The 9,497-nt window shown below is 37.2% G+C and overlaps 1 long non-coding RNA gene across 1 annotated transcript; it reads right to left on the bottom strand.

The window, feature by feature from the left end:
- Window positions 1-233: 233 nt before the first annotated feature.
- LOC137502896 (uncharacterized) lies at window positions 234-8,953 on the bottom strand. The gene is made up of 2 exons (XR_011018908.1): window positions 8,073-8,953; window positions 234-1,597 (listed from the first exon to the last, which is right to left on the bottom strand). It is a non-coding gene; the product is annotated as an uncharacterized lncRNA (long non-coding RNA).
- Between the last annotated feature and the right edge of the window lie 544 nt (window positions 8,954-9,497).

Below are 9,497 nucleotides of genomic sequence, written 5' to 3' on the forward strand. Positions count from 1 at the left end.
AGGTAAGTCATGACTTTTAAAACCAGTAGGTACTTGTTTAACTGAATTCATTTACTGAAGATATTCAAATAAGGTCAGTCTTTGCCCTAAGTTACAAACCAAAACCAGGAAGGAAATAAGATAATCATAGGATAGAAAATAATAATAATAATTTGAAAGGGCACAGATTTACTAGGAAGCCTTGAACTGGAACGAAGGAAGGTTACACTTAATTACACATTAAAAACACCATGTCGAAAGAAAATAAGTACTCAATATTAAGAAGGTATCAGATACATACATTACATGGCCCCAAAAGGGGCAATCGGGGGCAAAACCCCAATATATAAATAATATCCTACATGGTACGTCTGTAAAGGGGACCGTCTCAAACCATACTCTTTCTCAATGGCTGCCAACACTCGGCACGGCCCCACACAGCTGTGCACTGCGAGTCAAAACTCGCCTCAAGGCTACGTATCAGAAGGGAAGAAGAAACGATTCAGATTAGAAGGCTAGGGACACACTAGAATGGAAAGTCATGTATAAAATCTTGCTACAACTCTCCCCCCCTCAAAACCCCACCACAGGGTGGAAGAGAGTGGGAAAACCAAACAACAAAATTTTCTTGAAAGCAGGTAGTAGAATCCGGTGATATCGCTAAAAATGAACAGTTCCAATGGTCTCCATCCATAGATCCTCTTCTGTTTGGGCTAAGGTATTACGATGAGAAGGACAGCCGGTACGTCCCTCTTAATGAGCCTTACAGGTGTAGAATACAGCATGACTGGCAGCAATCATAACAGCTTATAGCACCAGTCACTCGAATCCAACAGCGAAGCGTTTCTCAAACTGTAACAAGAGTACAACGAACAGCAGAACCCAAATCCACACAAGTATTCGGTCCCATAATCCTTCAGATCAATAAGTTTTCATGCATCTCCATTTCTTTAAACAACGTTTCCAGAACTGATACCAACATTTTCAAGAAAACGTTACCGAAGGGAACGAGAAGTTTTTTTTTAATACAATCATATAAACTAGATTAGATTAGTAAGGTATGTTAATAAATTAAGTGTCCCATAAACCGACAGATCAAAATTTAAATCCCCAAAACTACGAATACAGTACAGACTATATATATTTTTAAACCTTTCTTGAGACCCAACATCAATGTTTTCACGACCATCAGCCATATATTATTGACCATGACCAAGATTTCAACTACAACACAATGAAGTACCAAAACAAAACCCAATGAATTCGCTCAGTATGCCCTAAAGAAAGGATTAGGTAAATCTTAACATAAGAAGAGAAGGGTCAAGAAAATGTAAGAAATTAAATACCGCAACAAAAATTACTTGTCTAGTCATGATTGAATTAAATGAGGAAAAAAAATACATGATGTCATAAGCTCGAACTAAACGGTCTCAAGAATTAAATACATAGCAAGAGGTACATTAAACTTCCATACATTAGAACACAGTTTAAGTTACACGGGCATTACCTTATGAAAGTGCATTCTAATAGTAAAAGGTTGATTCAAACACCAAACGCAGACAGAAATTAGAAATTATACACCGTATCAGCATGGAGTTAGGTTTGGTTGGTATCAAGGCTGAGAGAGAAGATAATAAAAATATACACTGAGTAATTAATCAACAACTTCGTATGTCTTAGCCTTCACAGCTTAGCTAAAGAAATTAAGCCCCAAAATATATTAAATAGCTTTACATACAAGTACACACTGTATGGATCTCACCAAGTACAATGGAAAACATCACAAGAGTAAGGGCAATAGACCAAAACACACACCACAGCAACGAAAGGATAAGTGGGAAGGCAATAGGGCTAGGTTCCATAAAAGATTTCAGGATGAGACATGTATTCAGTCAAAATACATCATAAACCATACAATTCAAAGTAAATCCCATTTAATTTTTAAAAGAACTGAACGAATCTCACAATAACGATAATATTTCCCCCAAACTGAAGGTTTCAACTGACATCTTGAACACAACCTTTTCTCTAACAACCCCAAATAGATCACAGAGGTAAAACCCACTATTCCACACATAGCACACACAAGGACATACATTCTTCAGAAGTCTTTACCATGTGCTACCCCATAACAATAAACTAGAGAAACTGTACCAAATTTAAGGACATCAGAGTCAAATTCAAAGTTTAGAACTTAGCAGATACCGGATTACAACACGGTGAAGAATCAATCGTTAACAGATTCCGACATACACTGATAAGAACATTAAACAAAATTTTAATTAATAGCCTACCGGTTCAACTTTCCTCATCAGAATACATCACCTAGTTGAAAAAGAATAAGGGCAGGCCACCAACACACAATTAATAAGTCATGCTTCAAGTAATCAGGGACAGGGAATAAAATAAGGAAAATCCAAGGCTTAAAAGATAAACAAATTCATAGCAAGGGAAGAGTAGGCACGATCGGTTGGAGACCACTAGTACTATTAGGTGTAGGGGGCGCAATCAGGTTTGTCATCAACAACTAATCAACCAACTAACACCAAGCGAACAGACACTTCATTAGACACTAATAAGCAACATGGAATTAACAGGACAGAAATAGGGACAGAAGAATCACAGGAGGGAACACAATCTGGAATCAGGTAACTAACCTACTGCATGGAAACATAATCACAATTCATTCCACAAAGGGACACCCAACCAAATTAAAAGGAAATTTAAAACCTCAGATCAGAAGACCCCAAAAGGAAAATAACGAGCACTGACCAACACAGCGTACACTACCGGTTACCCAATAGGGTCTCAGCATTACCTGGTCTATAAATACGTGACTTTCCAATCACACTGTCGCTCTACAGCCAACAGGTGCCTCCCCCTATCTCCCAGGGGAGCAGGCAAATAAAACATAAGTGGCGGAATACGAGGCAAGTCCATGGAAAATGCTCACAGAAGCATGAAGAAGGCAGTTCTCAACTAATAGACCCCATAATCTATTAGCAGGAAGATTCCAGTACCGACTACGAGAATCCTAATCCGTCCCATACCAGAGTAGCAAACCCATAGCACGGTAAGATGACAAACACCAATGTCAACAGACACAAGAAGATCCACTGAGAGAAAAAAAATACCAAAGAGTGGCAGATAAAATTAAAATGAGCTTTACAGTAGAAGCAATTACAGACACGGTGACATCAGATCAACAGGCAATACATGGAGACAGGAAGGAAGGAACCAGAACACACCAAACAGATACATTACTCACAATCAACAAGCTAATTCCGAGAGTAGTAGATTCATGTAGGAAGAAAAGGCCATATCCACAGGACACGGGGGTAAATTAAAGACAGACACAAACACTGCCCATACCAAGGTGCCAACAACACCAAATAATACAACACAACAAATAACCCAACCATGATAAACCACACCGGACATGCGTCAGCCCCACAAAGGGATTAAAGGAACACAAACCATCCTCAACAACATGCCGTGAAGTCATCATGCCACCCCAGAATAAATCCCCAAAAACAATCCACGGTACCGTCAAAACACAACCACCTTACATATGTCCAAAGCCATCCCAATCAAGGTTAAAAAGGGCATATACCACCCCTCAGGCAGAGGATCATCAACAACACAACACAAAACCCAATAAGCAGATATGGTAGGGAATACCTGAACCCACAACACAAAGGAATTAGATAAATAAGAATAGGTTAGCAGAATTTTTCACAACACATATTCCAGGCATATAATTACCATGGCAGTGCACAATACCAAAATGGAGAGAATAATCAGGCATAAGAAACACCAAATAACCAAGTAATGTTTACAGCAGGATGAAAACCCAAGCAGTAGTTCAGAAAAGGTCAATTAGATTAACTAATAAACAGCAAGACAAGTCACGAGTAGGAAAACTTGAAGTGGCCCAGACACCAGATAAATATTCTTCAATTAGTTGATAGGTTACACAAGGAAGATGGTTCACGACACACCAGAAATAGCTAAACACGTCCGACCAATAATCAGGAAGGGGAAAACCAGTTAAAACTATAACAGCTCAGGCACAAGGCCATCTAGTTATTCCAACCCAATACCGGCCAACATGGCCCAACCATAACCGATGACAGCCAGATAAACAGATGACACAGAGGATAGCTCAAATCATTAACCAAGACCAAGCATACACACACATATACACAGGTAGGATGATGAAATGAGAGGACTTGCATACAGATCACGCACACTATCCAGCCAAAGAACAAGCACACAGAAGCTCAGTAATGATTGAGTCACATAACATAAACAGTTTTTCAATACACCAAATTCCACACAAGGCAGAGAACAAGTTACTAAAAATTGGTGAAATAACCCAGTCATGATCATACAAGGATGGATATATAATGCCACACTTCAAGTTCACTACACTACAGAAGGTAGTAACTTAAATCGAAATTAAGGAAATAATAATAATAATAATAATAATAATAATAATAATAATAATAATAATAATAATAATAATAATAATAATACAGATAAGGTTAAGCAATTCCCAAAGTAAACAAGGTGCACAGAAGCATTACAGGCTTGATAAGTTTCAAAATACCATGATGTTGCTCACCAGATTATCAGATATTAACAGCCAAGAACGGTTACTTGCATGAAAACAACAGCGGTTAGCCGTAAGTTAGTAGGGGCAAATAAATATATCCACACAGCACCAATGAAAAGATAAACACGTGCAACCACCAACGCCAAAATACCAGGTCACAGTTCACAACCGTGAGAAGGCATAGACATCACCGTACACTTCAGCACATAACCGTTTACACATTTAATAGCCATAATTGGACATGCCTAGCGGTTAGGTTAACTTATTAATCGGTATCACACACCAGAGCTAACGCAGTTGAAAATATAATCTAGAAGAAGATAAATTAACAATTAGCATGTACACCGCCCAAGCACAATACCGGAAATATGATAGTAATGATAAACAACTACATTAAGTCTGGGAGCCAAAAGCAAGCCAGAACCAATACCACAATAAAATGCTCCCAGGTGATACACTATCACTCACCAACAAGCAACCAAGCAAACTCCACTTAAAGGTAAGGATCAGAAAAGCTCTTCCAGGTAAAACCAAATTAATCCACACCGAAATCGCAACCACAGTACGCAGGAAAGCAGTAAAAATACAAGGTTGACAGCCAGTACACATAATACAGCACATGTAGCCAACGGTAGTACACATGTAACCTTGAGTCAACCAAGTCATACTCAACTACAAGTTGTTCAATAATTTCAACTTCCACTAACCAAGAATAATTAATTACATGCAGTCATTCACCAAATCCGCCGATAATAAGGAAGTAAATATTACAGGTCACCTCAAAAAACATCCAAGCAGAGAAGCTGCATATACTGCACAGTTACCAGAAGGGTTTCAAAATCATAATCAGCAAATCGGTAAATCATACAACTCAGTAAAAATACAGATGCAGGAAAACAGGGGACTCCAAGTAAATACAGGCTGGAAAATTTGAAGTTTAGCATGAAGTGATGCATGCCACCTAATCCAAGATATGAACTTCAACACCAGTCAGCTAATAAACTCCTTCAGAACATGTCAATCCCCAAAATAGCATTAAAATTCCAAATTTGCACAATAGTTCACAAGAACAAGATGCCAAAATTTGATAAAATGTTACCAGTAACACAATCCAAAGGAAAATAATTTACAAATGCTAGGTTCACAAGGCAAAATCAGTAGTTCAGAGTGAACAAGATATTTATCTCACACATAGGGATGGGCACAACCCGTTTCACCATAGCACATTCTCACACTCAATGTAACTGGTAGGCACAAATGGAGGTTAGAAGAGTCCAAGAAGGCAGAACATCAATAACAGTTAAATAGTAGAAGTAAGAAAGAAATAACATTAATTCCACGGTTAAGCAATGTACATCCAATTATATCTAGAAAGGGAAAACAGAAGGAGATTAGGTGGGGATATATATAGAATTCCATAGGTGTACAAGAGAGCTCGACAGTTAATCCACACGAAACCTACTACAACTATTACCAATCCAAGAAATAAGGATGAAAAACAACCTATTACTTGAATAAAATACCCCAGACTGGCAAGGTTAAGAAAATACAGTTAACTAATAAGCCCACAGAGAAACAGAGCAAGGAGAAACTAAGGAAGGGTTATAAATCAAAGGTTTAAATAGAAAATGAACGAAATGGGTAGGTGGACATCTTCCTAGCTTAAATAAATGAATAACTAAGTGACTATATTAAAATCAGGTGACCCAATACAATTTGAAAAAGAACATAATGTTCCATACCAGAATACACCAAATTCGAAATTATGTCACAGGCCAGTGCACACCCAAGAAACGACAAATGCCCAAGGAGGGCCTCAGGAAAAACCCTGGACTAATAATAAGGTGAATTACCTCACATACAAGACGTCCCATACCGTCTGTAATAACCTTGCCTAATACTAGGCATCTCAAGGTTAAATAAAATATATCCGCCGAGACATGGATATACGATGACAATTGGCCAACGGTAAGACAAGGAAAAATGCCAGAATCAGTCTCGAAGACCCCACAATCGACCAGACTGACCGCAACCTAACCCTCCCCACTGTCAAGGTGCACATCAGATAATCCCATACTTATCTGAGGAATACATCTTATACAATGATATTAATTGATGTGACAATAACCCAACACAAGGCTGGCTACATGCCAGAGCATGAATTCAGAATAGGGGAATAACTAGACGGGTACAGGAAACTTCTCCCAGAATGAGAACATTAAAAGAAGAAAATTTAGAACACAGCAAGCAAATCTATCTACAACCCAACAGAATCATATAAGTAAGGATCCAGCAGAAGGTACACAATAAGATGTTTCACAATGGAGATGGTGAGAATGAGGTACAAATTTAGTATGAGAAATAAATTCAGGGCATCAAAGTGACTCAGAAGACTAGATGTATGACTAGCTAAATATTCTTTTTCAGAACCAAACCCTACACGTACCAAGGGTATCAGGAAAAAATTCAATAATGTTACAACTCATAACATGTCAGGCAGAGACATCACTAAATACATAATGATTAGGCTGGAGCATTCACCCATAATTATACATCAAATACCAGTAACAGGTAACAATAATGAATGTTTAAAATAAAATTTAGGATAACAGACCAAAGATAATAATCAAAACCAAAATTGCACAAGGGCAAGAGCAAAATTTTCCACAAGAACCAGACCCAAAGGAAAATAATAATACTTGAAATAGTTAACAAGAATAATTTCAAGTCCCTACCAGATTACACACCCATGCATGCACACAATCAACAGGGTTCCTTACCAACATGACACAAATGGTAAATAAAAAGGTAATTAAACTGACGGATCACCCACAATATCACCATAAACCACAAATAACCAACCATAACATTGGGAACATGTCCCAAACCATCCACAGATAAAAGGAGTAAGTATTCTCAGTACATTCCCCTAATAGGCCTAAATCAAGATCACCAAACATATGAGTGTAGAAGATAAGGGTACCGGTACCTTAAAAAAACACACACATACAACTCAAGACGTAACACATTAAACAAAGGAAATGGGGTGTCTGGTATAACACATAATGTTTCAAGGACCATTCTTAAGAAGAAATAATTTGGAATTCACCAAACCAGAATAAGCAGAATATAATAGTGCTGAAACAAATGACACAGTAATCATATTAAACTTAGTTAAGAGATCTCAGCATAAATTGAGGCAGCAGCATAGAGAAACATAATTTTAAGGTTAGGCCTAGATGATCAAAACACTAGAATATACATCAATAAGAGGCATATCTCTAAGATATTCACCAAATCTGTATGCATGACACTTCACATCAAGCAGGGTAAATAGAGACATATAATGGTTTAGATCCACATAGTGTTTCAGAGAGAAAATCACCCTAAAAGGTAGTTAAGAGAACAACCAGGTCATAATCAAATTACATACTCCATACCATAAATAAATTCAAAATAAAGGCCATAGACTTACTTGTTGCTCCAGGAGGACAGGAAGAATCAAATTAAAATAGCAACAATTTATATAGATTGACAGCCATCAAACCAACTCCAGCATTATCAAATCAAAGGGTAGGTCCAACAGATATCACACTCCAAGCAAAAGATTAAGTTTGAGAGAAGCCCGAAACACAACATGAAAACAAGAAAACAATAGGATTAGTAGAATGCACCAACAAGGTTAACAAATAACCCTTATATATCATTATATTAATCTGACCAAGCAAGAAGCAACCAGGCATATCTGCTACCACTGTAACGTTGTTACCACAAACACATTAACAAAATGAAACAGCAGTGGACATGAATACACAGCAAACAAGATGATGTGGAAAGAGCTACCCATAACTTACCCGGAGGCAGTAAGATCGTTGCGTGATTGCCAACCTGTTGGTCAAACTACATAATGATCACTCAGAAATAAATAATAACAAGGCTTTAATAAAGAAATATAACTACAAGAATAATAGACACACACAGAAACAATCTTGCGAACCCCAACTTGATATTTCCCAATGGCCATTGTTTACAGTTTTTAAAAGTTTATTAATAAAACACCCAAAGAAGGTTATGTGAAGGAATTAATAATTTTTAAAACAATACCAAGAAAGGTATGACCAAAACTGAAGGTAAGTCATGACTTTTAAAACCAGTAGGTACTTGTTTAACTGAATTCATTTACTGAAGATATTCAAATAAGGTCAGTCTTTGCCCTAAGTTACAAACCAAAACCAGGAAGGAAATAAGATAATCATAGGATAGAAAATAATAATAATAATTTGAAAGGGCACAGATTTACTAGGAAGCCTTGAACTGGAACGAAGAAAGGTTACACTTAATTACACATTAAAAACACCATGTCGAAAGAAAATAAGTACCGTAAAATGGGGTGAATGGGAACGGTTTTATAGTATTTTCTGTCACTGTTTTCTTGATTTAGATAATTTAACAAATTTCTGCATGTAGCAGTGTTGATAAGGTCAGATAGCAAGTTATGGTACATGAAATGAACAGATTCGTACAAAAAGTTGTGTGATATTGACTGAAAAATTAGTGTTCCCATTCACCCCAAATATGGGGTCAATAGGAACAGATGCTTAAGTGTCCCGTCTAAACCTATTCACCCCATACTGGGGTGAAAAGGAACATTGAAAACCTTTAAAAATGTTATCTAAGATCTGAAAAATGAATAAACAGTAAGAAATAATACAATAAGGTAATTGTGAACCTAAAACATGCTCCAAAATGTTACCATACATGGAAATTTACATCGAATTTCAGGAGTCCCCTTCTAAAAAGATTAGGGTGGTGTACCACACCAACAACGCTTGCCTTATCAATTTCACAGAGATTTTCATGTTCGGACCACTTAAAAATTTGTCTGCACTCAACTTTAGTT

This window comes from Anabrus simplex, chromosome 13 (genome assembly GCF_040414725.1).
Source record: "Anabrus simplex isolate iqAnaSimp1 chromosome 13, ASM4041472v1, whole genome shotgun sequence".
NCBI classification, from domain to species: Eukaryota; Metazoa; Arthropoda; class Insecta; order Orthoptera; family Tettigoniidae; genus Anabrus; species Anabrus simplex.